Source organism: Ambystoma mexicanum, chromosome 5p (genome assembly GCF_040938575.1).
Source record: "Ambystoma mexicanum isolate Mex_15411 chromosome 5p, UKY_AmexF1_1, whole genome shotgun sequence".
In the NCBI taxonomy this organism is placed as follows: Eukaryota; Metazoa; Chordata; class Amphibia; order Caudata; family Ambystomatidae; genus Ambystoma; species Ambystoma mexicanum.
Window position 1 is genome coordinate 352,400,605 of NC_090930.1, and position 15,971 is coordinate 352,416,575.

A 15,971-nucleotide genomic window follows, 5' to 3' on the forward strand; every position below is an offset into this window, starting at 1 on the left:
TGTTTTTCAATAAACTGTAACACAGTGGCATCATTGTCTTGACCAAATTTAGGAGCATCCTTAATCCATAAAAGCATGTGGATATGTGGTGCTCCTCTGGCTTGGTATTCTTTTCTCCAAAAGAAGTGTTGCACTTCTCTGAGGGGAGGAACAGTTTATTACAAATAAAGTGTAGCATAGCAATGAAGTGATGGTGAAAATATCTTGAAACATTAACAGGATCTAGAGAACAAAGTTCTCCAGGTGTTAGTATATCTATGTTTGTTTTGTTTTTGTTTGACACGCGTAGGAAATCATGTAAATATTCCCATGCATATTCTGCACAACTTAATGTAACAAACCAAGTGGGTGGGCCAAGGTTTTTTATCATACAACGTACATCTCCAAGGCTTCAAAACCAGTACTCTTTAGTACCACACAAGTTTGCTAATAGATTTGTAATATTTGATTGTAAAACCTCATCTTTTTGTTGCACTTTTTGTAATATTTGTGTAGCTGACATATTTTGAAAGTGGGATCCTGATTTTAATGCGTGTGCAACTCCGTAACATAAAGTTGCTAGTTCACTTTCAAATAGTAGGTGGAATATTTATTCCACATTTTGTCTAAATCTGGGATCTTCAGAATACATCCTCAACGAGCGGTATTCTGATGCTGTTATTTGAAAAGGTATATCATCGTACCTTCCTCCTTTTCCAGTAGGAAAGAGTAGAGGAAAAGCACATGCTCCTATACTTTTTTCCCATATGCTGATTGGTGATCCATTTGTTTGTCGCATTTGGTACATTTCTAGTGCATCTTCTACGGTGTCATTAGAGTGCAATGGATGAATTGTATAATGGTCTAAAGTATTGGATACTGTAGCAGGATGTAGGAGCTCAAATTGACCAGCATCTTGTGTCTCTTGAATTATTTCAGTGGTATCCTTCAAGTTTTCTTCAATATTAATTTCTTTGTAGTATTCATTATTGTCTTTTATATATTGCAAGGCTTGTCTAACTTTATGTAAATCTACCAGTTGTTGCCAATTTGTTTTGTCTTTTGTAGGTACACCATTTACTAAGATAATTAAAGATTGCTCCATTGGATGTTGCACTCCTAGAGTGTGTACATTTTGTTTTCTGCTACAAGGTAGATAGCTAATTCAAACCATTTAGAATCTTCATTGTCTTCTATTTTGTATGATAGGTCTACAGTTTTTGTGTTACTTTTATAAAAAGTTCAGCGGCAATATACACACACATGGTTTTTTACTTCACCTGATGTACTTTTAAATTTCAGTATTTCTTTTTGGTATGTGTGTAGTAGAAGGTTGCCATGCGTAGAATTGTTGCTAATTTGCTTTAAAGCTATTTCATTCTGTAAGTGGCTTTCACTTCCAAAATATTTCTTCTTGATATAGTCGATTTATTCTTGTAGGTCCTTTGCTGTACCATGTAGAAGAATGTTATTTAATTTGGCTAGTGCTAAAGCAGGACTTTTAGCATAGTACAGTTTATAGACTGGATTTCTTATAGTTGAATGATGTGTTGATATCATTTTGATATAATGGAAGGTGGTTTTGCAAGTAGGTGCTGAAATGCAGGGCAATGAATGTCCTTGTAGTCCTGTGTACTTGTGCACTGGACAGGTATCCATATTTTTCAGTAGTTTAATTTTGATTTTATCTTGGCCTTTCACATATTGAATGAGGAATTGGTGTAAAGACTTGAAAGATTTTTTGGGAATGTTACACATTGACGTGCATGGCCATTTGTATACTAGATCTTCTGATTCAGTTGAATGGAGAGGTAATTCTAAGTTTTCTTGGGATATTATTGTAAGCAGTATTTCTTGTTCCATTATGGTATTATTAACTTTTTCATAACCTCGTCCACTGCTATGTATGGCAATTGTATTTGTTTGCTTTTGTTTGTATGCTTCTTCATTAAAATATTGTTCTGTGCTTGCAGTGTGACTCCACTCACCTCCACAGGTATTTAAGAAGTTATTTCTGTTGACATTTTGTTTATTGAGAAGTCTTTTTTGTAATTGAGTCATTAGTTTTGCTAGTGGTTTCATTTTGTTTAACACTAAAATAAATAACTTTCTTTTGAGAAGGATTGCAATGTCTATCAACGCCTGATTTCTCTCCTGTTTTTATAAGATTTTGAAGGACTCTGTAATGGAACATTTTTGCTAAAATACTTTTTTTGGTATGCTTACTTGGCACTATATCAAGATTTATAGGAACAGGTTTATCTGTAGTGGTAGCTGAATTTTTGTTAATTGTTTTTTGGTTCATTTTACATTTTGATAGAGGTGGCAAAGTTTCTGTACTTGAAGCTTGTTTTCTTTCGCTAAATGACTGTATTAGCTGTTTTGTTTGAACTTTTATACAACTTCTGCTAGAGATGGATGCTTATTTTGGACACTTCTATTTTCATTTGCTCTGCTTTGTATGTGTGCTGTGTGCATGAGTGTCTGAGTATGATGATAAAGATGTTTGTGATGGTGTGTGATTGTGCCTTGGGTAACTGCAACTAGTTGGGATGGGTTTTGAATTCATGTGCTACTAAACTGGGGTTCAGATGACAGTAGAAAGTAAGCTAGTGGTGTGGAGAAGTACAAATAGTAAATCTAATGGTATACAATTAAAACAGTTGTTTGTTCTATAATATCAAAATTCTAGGGGCTGAGTTGGGTCATTTGTGCGCCAAAAAATAGGAATTTGTGCACCATTCTGCCTGTAAATCTGAGTTTAAGAAATGGGGATTTGTGGACAGAAAGGTGCACAATCTCTATTTTTAGGCACAGAAATAGCATGAATTAACCTTACAGTGTGAGTAGTAGTACAAATATTATGGTGGTATTTAACTTACTTTTTTACTGGAATGAGCAGGTTTCTTCTTAGATGTTCTTTGTACTTCAAATTCGACTGCTTCTTTTCAGGAGAGTGGTCTTCAGTGCACAGGAAACAAATTACTAATTTTGTTTGTATATAGCACTGTTTTTAATTTAGACATTGATTTTTATGTTTTTGTACAAGTATTGTTGTTTGATATTTGAACATACTGTGTGCATGCAATTTTGTTTGAGTATGTTAACTCTTTATATTGTACTTTAAATAAGTTAGTTCAACATGCTTTGCAAATGTGTGTGTAAGACGAAATCAAATAGCAGATAGGTTTGGAAGTGACAGTTGATTATAGGAGATGGATAAAATGACAGTAAGTTCATTTTATAGATCATACAAGCTAAAAGTCAGTTAATCTGTTTATATGAATCTATAAGAATTGTACATGTACTATGCAGAAAATATGAATACCTGTAGTTTGTGTTCATGCATATGGATATGCATGCAGCTGCAAGTAGAAATCTTGGAGACGTGTACAGTATTTCTTGTAGAAGGTGCTTTCCAATGATGTGACATACTCAGAGAGATTAACAGTACATTTGAAGTGCTGATCTATGATGATGCAGTTAGATGTAGAGGTCTCGAATGTGATTGGTGGTTGGTCGTGTGACTGCTTAGCTATATCCAATTAGGGAATGGCACAGAAAGTGAAATGGAAATGGTAGAAGGACTGTCCATGTTACGATATGTCCGCAGACTTGGTCGGTAGTCCGCGGACCTCGCATGTTACATCCAGGGATTTTGGGGTGGGAAGGCATGCAAATGAGAATGAACAGAGCAAGGGATTGGTCAGTAAAGTTTAGTGGGTGTGTTGTGCCAGGAGAGAGTTTCTCAGATACTATTTTTGCTGAGAGAAGAGCAGATAGCTATTGCTGTGTGTTTCAGAAAACAGATTGTTTGGATTTTGGGAGACTCGTGGATACATTGGTTGAAGGTGCATGCAGAAAGCTGTGGAGTAGCTGTAGATCCTGGATTCCCACATGTGGAAGTGCACTGGCATGGAGTATGTGGAATGAAGTGGTTGGACTTGCTACCTCTCTGTGCTACGTTGGAGACGGAGCAATATCCAGACAAAATTGTAGTTCATTGTGGAGGGAACAGTTTAGGACATGTGTCTGGAATTTCTTTGCAATTAAAAATGAAAGAAGGACTTGGGAAGGTCATGGACATGTTTCCAAATTCTCAAGTAATTTTTGCACGGATTGCGCAGAGACAAATGGCGCTTCGTTCTTCTTCATTTGGTCCACAAATGGAGAAAGCAAGGCGCAATGTCAATAAGGCTGCTTGTGTCGTTCTAAGAGATGTTGGCATGTCCGTCTTTTCACAATGAAAATATTAGGTTTCATAGCACATACATTTTTCACAGAGATGGAGTCCATCTTACTTATGCTGGCAATCAGATTTTTCTGAGAAATGTACAAAATGCATTGTGACCTTTTTTGGAATTACAGCATCCATTTTGCAGTAGGTGTTAAGCATTTCAAATTTTTCAAACACAAACAAACACCACCAAAAGGCTCTTTTCAGAGCCACCACTTCCTCTGAGACAAAACTGCAACGGTTATGATAGGGCAGCACCCTAAAATTTTAGATGTTTGTGGAATGTCCACGGACTTCTAAAAAATACACAGGGCCCTGCTTTATTTATTTTAGCTTCTATTTTTAAACTGTGGAAGGCGGCTCTGAAAAGAGCCTTTTTTTTTTGTTTTATATATTTTTTGGTTTTTGATACACGACACACTAGGAGAGGAGGGAAAAGGAGGGTAAGGGGGGAAACCGACCACGGGGATAAGAAAGGGTGGGTGGAGAGAGGAAGATGTAGAGTGGGTCTTACTTGGATAGTGAGCGGTCTTCTCGTGCTCTGAGACCAGAGCCTCAAAGGTGTGGCCTTTTATAGAGGTGCTTGTGCGCAGTTCGCGGACATGCGCGCTGTCCGCGGACAGAACGAACACCAAAAAAAGGTTCAAAAAGTCCCAAAAAGTATGCAGAAACTCAGGATTACTATGTGGGACTTGTGCTATGGTGAGTTAGTATTGAACAATATTGTGGATTGCTTGAAAAGGTAGTTTTAAATTGTTTGGGGACACAAACAGTGTTCGCAGTCAAAACACATGCTCAGCGCGGGTGCGGTAATATGATAGCTTCATGAACATGTCCGCGAAAGGAGCAGGTGTCCGCAGGACATCAAATGCACTGAAACTGTTTTGCGCATGCGTGTTGGTGTTCTACGGACACTGTTCAGGTCCTAAAACTAATTAAAGGTGCGTCACAAGTGAAACGAACAGTTACGAGCAGGCGTTTGTTCTTAGAACAGTTTCAACTCGCTTGCGAACAATACGGTCAAGCATAGAATCCTCAGGACACCCCCATTTTGTTTATTTGTGAACATCCCGGGACACTTGATGTGTTCTTAGAACAGTTTGAACATGCTTACGAACAGCACAAACAGGTCTAGCTTCCTCAGGACACCCCCATTTTGTTTATCTACAAATATTTTAGGACACCGTGTGTGTTCTTAGGACAGTTTCAGCTTGCCTCCGAACAATACGGGCAGGTATAGCGTCCTCAGGACACCCCAGTTTGTTTATTTACAAACATTTCAGGATACTGCCTGTGTTCTTAGAACAGTTTCAACTCACCTGCGAAGAATACAGACAGGTCTAGTGTCCTCAGGACACCCCCATTTTGTTTATTTATGAACATTTCAGGACACAGCGTTTGTTCTTAGGACAGTTTCAGTTTGCCTCTGAACAATACGGACAGGCATAGCGTCCTCAGGACACACCCATTTCGGTTATTTACGAGCATTTCAGGACACCGCGTGTGTTCCTTGAACCGTTTCAACTCACCTGCGAACAATACGGAGAGGTATAGCGTCATCAGGACACCCCCATCTTGTTTATTTATGAATATTTCAGGACACTGTGGGCCTCATTACGAATCAGGCGTCAAGGGGTTAACGGCGCCGTAAACGGCGCCGACCCTTAACGCCTGATTCCGAGGTCCCTTTGCGCCATGGTGAGTTTAACGCCTGCTTTTTGCAGGCGTTAAAATCCATGGCGCTAAGGGACCATGGTGCTAATTACGCCACTGTAATTTACGGTGGCGTAATTAGCGCCTTCCCCACTCCCATTATGCCCTATGGGGCAAAAATGGGAATGGGGAAGGGTAAAATGGGAAATGGGGATTTACCGTCCCCATTCACCTTGGAATGGGGCGGTAAATCCGCCATCCAACATGGTGTAAACAGAGTTTACACCATGGTGGTAAGGGTACGACCCAGGCGGTAACTTACCGCCTGGGTCGTAATGAGGCCCTGTGTGTGTTCTTAGGACAGTTTCAGCTTGCTTGCGAACAATATGGACAAGTATACCGTCCTTGGGACACCCCCATTTTGTTTATTTACAAACATTTCAGGATACTGCGTGTGTTCCTAAAACAGTTTCAACTCGCCTGCGATCAATACGGACAGTTCTAGCGTCCTCAGGTCACCCCCATTTTGTTTATTGACAAACATTTCAGGACACTGCATGTGGTAGTTTGATTGCGGGACACCCCGAACATCAGCTGTGTTCTTAGAACAGTTTCAACTTGCATGCGAACAGTACGGACAGATATAGTGTCCTTAGGACGGCCCCATTTTCATTTCTTTATGGACATTCCGGACACCCGCGCTGTCCGCGGACACCTGAACTTATTTTTTTAAAAAGACAAGGAATGAATTAGGACACAATATAATAATTTTACTTTATTTTATATGGATGTTAAATTTATGACAGAGAAGGTGAGGAAGAAACTGAAACAAAAACTGGAGAATTGGGGGTTTCAGTAGGATTTATATGAGGTGAAGAAGGGATGGAAGTCTCATCAAAACGTTTTGGTTCATGGAGAGGGTTTGGGGATAATTGACTGGGAAATGGTGAGGGGGGACAGGTACATGTGGGACAATGGTATCTAGTTTGTTGTTTCAAGTGATCCTCCACAAAGTTTTTTAAATGCCATGAGTAGGTGCATTTTTTCTTCCATGTGCTGGAGAGTTTTATCCAATACTTCTTTTTCTTTATTATTTTCAATTTTTGTATGCTCTGCACAAAAAAAATGTATATGTTAAATGTATATAAAATAATATTTATTAATTGGTTTATATAGTAAAGTGTCTACCATTAGGTTCACTATCTTCAGACATTTCCTCACGTGGGAAATGCTCCTCTAGCCACTCCAGAGTACTAGACATTTTATTTGAGAAAAAAAACATAATATCACTTTTTTTGTATCTAATACAGAATGTTTACAAATATATGAGTAAAATGCAGTACACTTACTAGCTTCTGGTAAGGTGTGTTCTTACTGGTCTGTAGATCTGCTGTTGCTCTTGTGGAGTTTATGTGAGGTAATCATGTTGGAAGACTATCTTTCTTCTTTTGGTATATTCCATTTTAGAACATATTGTATTTAAATGAATGGTTAATGTGTTATATATATGGGTTACACTTCTTATTTATGACTACATATAATGTGTATGTGTGCTGGTTTGTGAATTTGTAAAATGCTCATATGTTATGATATAACAATTAAACATAGCCCCCAGACTTTTTGGGTAGTGGTGCTGTTGTCGGCATATGTCCGCAGACATTAGAAGAGTTCGCGGACATCAAATTCAGTAGAGGGGGTTCAGTATGTTCCATGTTACATGTACATAAAGTCAGAGATATTATTGTTAAGTTGTGCTACTAAAAACCTATGAAATTCAGAAAAAAAACTTTGTTAAAAGGACGTTATGGTTCCAAGTAAAACCGAAAAACCCCTGAAATTCGCCAGTTATGGTAAGTTAAACAACCATAACTCGCGCCACCACTGTGCACTGCTAAGACTAACACCCAGGACATCAAAGATGACATCACAAATGTCATTGATGACATCACTGATGACATCACATATCTGGCTCCCCCTTTTTTCTTTTACTGACATATCTCGGTACATGGTTTTCTTCAGTAGGAGGCAGGAAATAACAATCGAAAAGGTGCTATATTAGTAGATTTATCCCTCAAGTTTTTTTTTTTTTTTCACAGTAATTTTCTTATGGTCCAGTCATATCCTATGAAACATATACATAAGGGAAGACATGGGCTTAAAGACAGCAATCTTTTCTGTGCATTAAGATAATCATTAGGGTTATCAGCACTTTTGATATTTCTTTTTTTATTACTATACTTTCTCTGTATATATTCATATTTGTACACATTTTACTCACACTATTTTGGGACCCCCCTCTAATTTTCCCCCTCTTGACAGAATCCCACCAAACTTTTCAGAACCATTTATATCTAGATCCAAAATCGTTTTGACAACTGTTGTGTAGATTTGTGAAATGGCACCACATTTGTAAGCCTTTACCATATTGTGGGACCCCCCTCTAATTTTGCTTCCTCTTGACAGAATCCTACAAATCTTTGCAAAACCATTTGGAATTAGGTCTAAAATCAAATTCCAAAATGACATGCAGTTTCATTGAGTGGTGCCAAAGTTATAAGCAATCCAAAAACTGCTTTTCACCAACCCTGTAATGCAGAAATGCGAACACCACCGAACTGTCCCAGGTTTGAGGACTTTCGGGGATCAAAACCACCTGTTTCTTTGCTTTTTATGGCAACTTATTACATGTGTAACAGTATGCAAAACTGTAATAAGAAAGTAGTTATCATTTCAGTATTGAATATTTCAAAATTATGTATATTACACTTCCATCATGTATGTTGCACACAATGCGTATGTTTCTACATGAGTATGTTAGTATACTTGAAAGAATGTACAATAGAATGTATTTTTATCATCGTATTGATTAATGCACTAAGTAGCTCATGATATTTATGCAAATGATCCTTGACACTTTTTGTGAACATTATAATAGGAATGCATTGCACACAGTTTTTATGAAAATTGAATGCACGTGTGATGTCATCAGTGATGTCATCAATGACATTTGTGATGTCATCTTTGATGTCCTGGGTGTTAGTCTTAGCAGTGCACAGTGGTGGCGCAAGTTATGGTTGTTTAACTTACCATAACTGGCGAATTTCAGTGGTTTTTCGGTTTTTCTTGGAACCATAACGTCCCTTCGACAAAGTTTTTTTTACTGAATTTCATAGCTTTTTAGTAGCACAACTTAACCATAACGTCAGTTTAACAAAGTTTTTTAACTGAATTTCATAGGTTTTTAGTAGCGCAACTTGATCATAACGTCCCTTAAACAAAGTTTTTTTTACTGAATATATAATATATTTTTCTGGTAATTAAACTACTCACACAAGCTTCGTATTTAGCCTGTGAAAATGCAAACTGCAATGCAATTAAGTTGTGTGATCACAATATGATTTACATGTTTTAACTAGCCTGTAGCAACTGTGCAGTCTTTTGCATGTGTAAAGATGTCTGTCATTGAGGAATCGCATTAGCATTTGACTTCTATGGAGACACTCCATCCGGAGTGTTGGGGATAGAGATGTATGAGCCTTTTGATAGTCACCTTGTCTATGTTTGCACTTTTCTACGTGACCAACCGGTTTGTGTACCGCAAAACGCGTTGTTTTCTGTTCCTTTTTCCTTGCCATGCTGACGTTAAAATAAAGCTATGTCAGTCTGGATGTACTTTGGTGTTTTTGCCTCAGTGTAGAGAGTCACCTTGGCTTTCTCTATTGTTCTTGGGAGTGCATCCCGTCAACTTCTTCCCATTTCCATCACGGATCGGGTAATTGTTGTTTAAAAAAAAAAATATATATATATATATATTTTAATCAAACACACCATGTACAGCATCAGCTAACTAGAAAGGAGTACAGAAAACCCACCTCTGCATAATGTACACAGCATATGCAAAGATAGAAGATACATCACTGAGACGGGGGAAGAAAGGCAATTAAAAACCATAATGTCCCAAAATAATGGGTGCAAAAGGGTTAACAGTGACCTATTCAGTCTCCAGGGCCCGGCAATGAACAAAGAGGGGCACTTATAAGTCAATAGTACCTTTTTGTGTTTCTTGGTGGTCCAGAAGCGCCAAATGAGACTTCTTGGCACTGCGTGAGTAACTTGAAGATCGGGAGAGTGCAAAAGGCAGCACTCTAGGGTCCTGGTGGCTCAAATGTGTCAAGCACAGCTCAAGCTTTTGAATGGCAGAAAACACTAGTCCACCAACCTTCTTGGCACTCAGGGTGCTGTGAATCCCAGTCCAGGGGTTCAGGGACACAATGCGTCCTTTTCTCATTTTCCCATGCAAAGGGAGGCTGGCACACAACTGCAGTGGTTGATAAACCCAGAGAGATCCTGGGTACAGCTTTGGCAGGCAGAGGCAGTTCTTGCTCCATCAGAAGGTCACTTCTCAAATTGCTGTGAGTCCCACTCCAGGGTATCATGGACAAGATGGGTCTTTATTCTTGGGCTCCCACACATGGGTAGGCTGCCACACAACTGCAGGGGTGCTTCAACATGATGAGGTTCTAGGTACTGCTGTGGCTGGCAGATAGGCAGGTATTGTTCCACAGGCAAGTTCACCCCCAAGTGTCTCTGGGAATGGGTAGGGGACATAGATCACCTCTGCCTTGGGACAACTGCCTTCACCTCACAACTGGAGGAATCCAGGAAGGAATGCTCTCCCATCAGGGTACAAACAAAATATTTTCTCAAGGGTTGGAGCCAAATGATGATTTAAGATGATTCCAAGAAGTGGTGTGAGGCCCCTTCTTTTAAATGCAAAAGCCCAGATGCAGTTGGACTAAAGCCAGTCTGCCAGAGTAGTCCAATCCTTGTCTTAAAAGAAATGACCTTTGCCATCCTGATATCACATCCAATGTGCTTTTCTCTAGAGAAAGTGGAGGGGACAGGAATGAAAGCGAGAGACAAAGAGAGACAAGATGGTGGAGGTCTTCTCCAACGGTACAAGGCCCTTCTCTTTACACTAACCCTGTCCCCTCCATTATCACTTGGATCAAAGGCATTTAGAAATGCAGTACACAGGTGTGGGTCTACTTTCTTTGAATGGATGTGCTTTCTTGATGCCTGTGCGCATGACATATACCTGTTATGCAACTGTCATTGGAGGACGATGTTGCCTACCTAAAAAGAGATCAAAGAGGAGACATGCCCATTCAGAGTCCTGTCCTGTCACTTTCGCAGGATCAGCCTGTCTGGACAGAATATAATCACCTTCCACAGCTGAACATGAGCTGACACATGTGTGATATCAAAATTGATGTGGCTTTAATGGTTATGAATAGGGTGATGCAAAATGCCTTAACACAGGTATAGCTTATCTTTCTTGACCCTGTCACCAGCATGGGATACATATGGTCATCATAGTTTTAGTACAAGGCTGCATATCTAAAATGCAGACCCTGCACTGCAAAGATGTGGCTGTCACTGAAGCTGTCAAATAGGCAACTCTGACCTATGAACCTGCTCTGTGCCACTGGTATAACAGGCACTGCAGCTTGCAATACTGATGCAGCAAGACACAGATACAGACAATCCTTTTGTCATAGAGCTTATTAAAGGAATATCTGATCAGCAGATTGCCCTTTTCTGAGATGGAATTACCCACATCATTTTATTCATTAATAAAAATAAAGAAAACAGGACTTTTACCTCTTTGCCCGATGACAATTCATAACACACTCCCACCTCAGAGTTTCAGGTTCTGAAGTAGCAAGCAGCTACTGCTTCATTAACATGTTGAACAGCGTGGAATGGGGTCTGCATCTGGGCATTTTGGTACCTGGTTCTGGTTGCTTTTATGTCTGATTGTTCAGCATAACTGCAACACTGCTCTATTAGCTGCAGTTTGGTGTCCTAGATTACTTGTATGTTCTTTTTAAGGCACTTGTAACTGAGTATGCAGTCTTCAGCATGGTGCCTTGGTTTATGGGATGTTTCTGTTAACATTGACCTTGGTCCCAGCGAACTACGATCCTGTCATGGCAAGGGTCACCGCGGACTTGAGGAGATGGGGGACGATGATCCTGTCCTGGTACTGCCGAATGACGGCCGTGAAGATGAACGTACTCCCACGCTTAGTGTACCTCTTCACCGCCCTCCCAACTAACGTACCCGAACACACTTTCAGGGTCCTCCAGAATGCAGTGAGGGAGTTCATATGGCAAGGTAGGACCCCGAGGACAGCGAGAGCGGTCCTGACCCTTCCGAGGGAGGAGGGAGGGTTCGGGCTACCGGACTTCCGACTTTATTTTCGTGCGGCCCAGCTGCGAGTGTTTCTTGAACACATGAAGGAGGGGCTAGGCACGTACTGGACGTACCTGGAGGATATGGACGCTCACCCACTCAAAGTTAGGGACCTCCTGTGGGCCCCTAGTAAATTCATTCCCAATAGACTAAGATCACACCCAACGCTGGGTGTCCTCTGGGCGATCTGGCGGGAAGGCCCTCAGACAGCACACCTAACGACTTGGCCGTCCCCGTTATCATCACTATGGGGACACCCCTTCAGACTGGGAAGCAGGGGGTTCCGTAACGCTCAAGCCTGGTCGGACTCGGGGATGGAATGGGCGGGGCAAATGTTCAAGGAGGGGGAAATTCGCCCATACGAGGAAGTGAAAGAAGCCCTGGGTCGGGGAGCCCTCTCCATCTTTGATTATCTCCGCTTGAAGGGGATCTTGTGTGACCAAGCCTGGGGACAGAACCTGAATAGGCAGCTGACTCCCTTCGAAAAATTTGTGGACACAGCAACCTCTAGGAAGAGGGCGGTATCAGGGATGTACAAAATACTAAACACTGTCAACCTAGGGGAGAGGAGGAGGTTTCGTATTTTCTGGGACGATCTGGCGGGGGAGGAGATTTCGGAGGACGCTTGGGCAAGGATATTTAAGATTGCTTTCCATGGGAATTTGTTCACGGCGGACATGGAGCATAACTTTAAGATCCTGCAGGGATGGCATAGAGATCCTGCGAAACTAGCGAAAATGTTCACGGGAGTGTCCCCCGCGTGCCCGAGAGGGTGTGATCAGGTTGGCACGAGAGCTCACATGTGGTGGCACTGCCCGAAAGTCCAGGCATATTGGGCGGAGGTACGGGGCTGGATCGCTGAAATCACTGAAGACATGCTCCCCCAGAACCCTCTGACAATGCTGCTGGGCCTCCCCCCGGAGAATACAGAGATACTTAGATACCCAAGGATGTGGGAAACCATGCTGAGGGCGGGGAGGGTGGCCCTGGCACAAAAGTGGAAGAGCCCAGAGACCCCAACGAAGGAGGTCTGGTTGAAAAAGGTCAAACACATGTTTCTAATGGACAAACTGACTGCAATGATGAACAATAAACTGGGTACTTTCCAGGCAAACTGGTTTGGTGTACAGCAGTCCTGGGGATGGGATGTGCATTGAGCTAAGAGGAGAGAAAGGATGGGACCGGGAGCCCACGGCCCGGGAACAGGCGGATGAGTTGCAGCCACAAAGACAGCCAACGTACCACTTTTCTTGCGTGCTATAGACAAATAAAATGACGACAGTGTCCCCCCAATGAAGGGGATCTATCCGGGCGAAGCTACGGGGGGGTTGGGGGGGTGCAGGAGGGGGGTCGGGTCATTGGGCCAGCAATCTGTATTTCCTTTTGATTCAATTTTTTGAGCCTGTTTGTTGTATTATTAAAAATGCCAATAAAACAAAGTTAAAAAAAAAAACAAAACATTGACCTTGGTTCCTTGTTCATGTATCATAGAGTGGGTCAGGTTCTTGGCATGCCCAGCCTTCTGTCCTTCTTCTTTGGCGAGTCACTGCCCTGGTGCCCAGTCATCATCCTCAAACGATTGGCAACCCTTTTCAAACACTTTTCCGCTTTGCAAAATTTAGCCATTCTCACATTTGGACTATGTCAGGGCAGATGTTGCTTGGGTGTTCTTGGATGGGGATGAGTATGTTTCTGGAAGGCTCTTCCTGGTCATCTAGGGTTGCCATTGTTGCCATTAATGTCCATGTATGCAATGGGGAGTGCTGAGTCCCTGCCTTGCTCAGTTGTTTGTAAGCGTTCTGGGAGTTGGGAGTTTAGCTAGGGTTGCTTTCCTTCCCAGCTTTGCCTGTCTTTACTTTGATTTGCTGAGGGTGTCTTGGTTTGGAATGTCAATGGCTAGGAGCCTCGGGCTACCTGAGGTAGACTTGTGAAGCAGTGTGTCTATTGATTGTGCATGTCTTTATACCTCTCTGCTGTTGTGAGGGATTTCCTCCATAATTTCCTCTCTCTCTTTGGGGGGTGAGGGATGCTTGTGACTCTCCATGGGATGGCCACTGCCTATGCTATGCAAGGGCGAGGTAAACCCTTAGTAGTGGAAGTGTGTGCCAGTCGGATGTTTCAATGGGTGGTATGCTTCATGGTAATGTGACAAGTAAGTGTAGTTGAGTAATGAGGATTATCAGTGAATGATTGTCACGGAGCACCTTCATTGTGTAAGTTCTGTGACAAGGAAGAGAAGGGGTAGGAGCAATATGGAATACGATAGCTAGTGAAAATCTTGTTAAGGAATCTGTCACCAGGGGGTGCCATTTCCCCAAATGTGCACCGTTACCAAAATAAAACACAAGTATTCTTGTATTGGAGATGAGAATCGTACATGACACTCCTCCTAGAATATTTGGGGAACGTTTTTTAAGGGATAAATCACCTCCCAGATGAGATATTCACATTGAACTTGAGAAGAAAGAATAGGGCTTGGAGTTATAGAGATTACTGGTGAATGATTATCACATAGTGGCTTAAGTACTGAGATGAGGAAAGAAGGAGTTGGAGTAATGGGGATTAACAGTGAATGATTGTCACGGAACACCATGACTGTGTGAGTACCGTGACGACAAAAAGGCAGGAGTGGAAGTTAGCTGAGGTGTTCTGTTTAACCACACTATGCAATCGCCTGTTTAGCGCTTTCCGTCACTGCACAGTAAGCGTCCATGTTGGTGGTATCTTGTTCTGCGCTGGGAGCAATATTTGGGTGTGACTGGCAGAACAGTTTGCCCTATGTGCTGACTTTATTGTGTGAATCAGCTTGCTGCACAACCGTTTTGCTCTGTGCAAGCTTGCAGTGGTGCTTTGGCTTTGCAGCCTTTTTTGAATGTATGTATTTATTTTCTATAAATTAGGTCGAGACTGTTGTCCCATATCGATTTATTTTGCAGTTATTTTAACTACTAAAATGTGACAACTGTTTAGGGATTGCTAATTTTGCCCAGGTGGCTCATGATTTGCGTGTATTCACATATGTTTGGAATAGCAGGGCACTGCTATTGATGATCGTTGCTAGTTGTGTCATATATACTCTAGCAAGCGAAAGGTAGATCTCTGAGGCGTGTGGACCCTACACATTGAAGCGTGTTGTGGGTGATGAAGTAACCTATGTTCACCTGAATTGTGAGGTCCTGTACTACTGACTTGGGAGATGTCCCTTATGTTTTAATCTTCTGGTGGAGACAATAAATAAGGATACCTCGTACTGTGGATAAGCCTAAGAGAATCACCTTTTTTGTTAATTGTAGGTCCACTGACTCCGGACACTCTTTAGCCCAGCTGATGGTAATTGAAAACAAAGATGTCATTACTGCAATTAGTGCAGTTGTAAAGTAGCAAAACTATGATGGCTTCTGCTGGAGGCTAAACATGGGATGGTAGCAAGTTTAGTGATGTTTTTGAATTCCAGGCATAATACAAGTTGTTGCTTAGAGGTTCAGTGAATGGATCCATGTTCGGAGGGACTTTTACTGAGGGCTGAAATGTGCTTAATGTAATACTCGCAATATTAATTCTTACATAATTGACGTCACGTTCTCTTTTTTCTTGATTTCAATTGACATTTCATTTGCAACTTCATTAGTGTTGCCAGGTTGCACTTTCAAAAATATACTACACTGATTCATTTTCAAGTATGATTTAATTGCTGTTTAATTTTCGCTTTAATTAATAATGTATATACTATTGCATTTTGTTCAAATTGTTCTGTGTTGTGAGACTTATCCACATACTTACGAATTCTACAGGCATTCCTTTTGCATTTTAATACCCTGTAGATCGGTCTAGATGCTCATCAAAG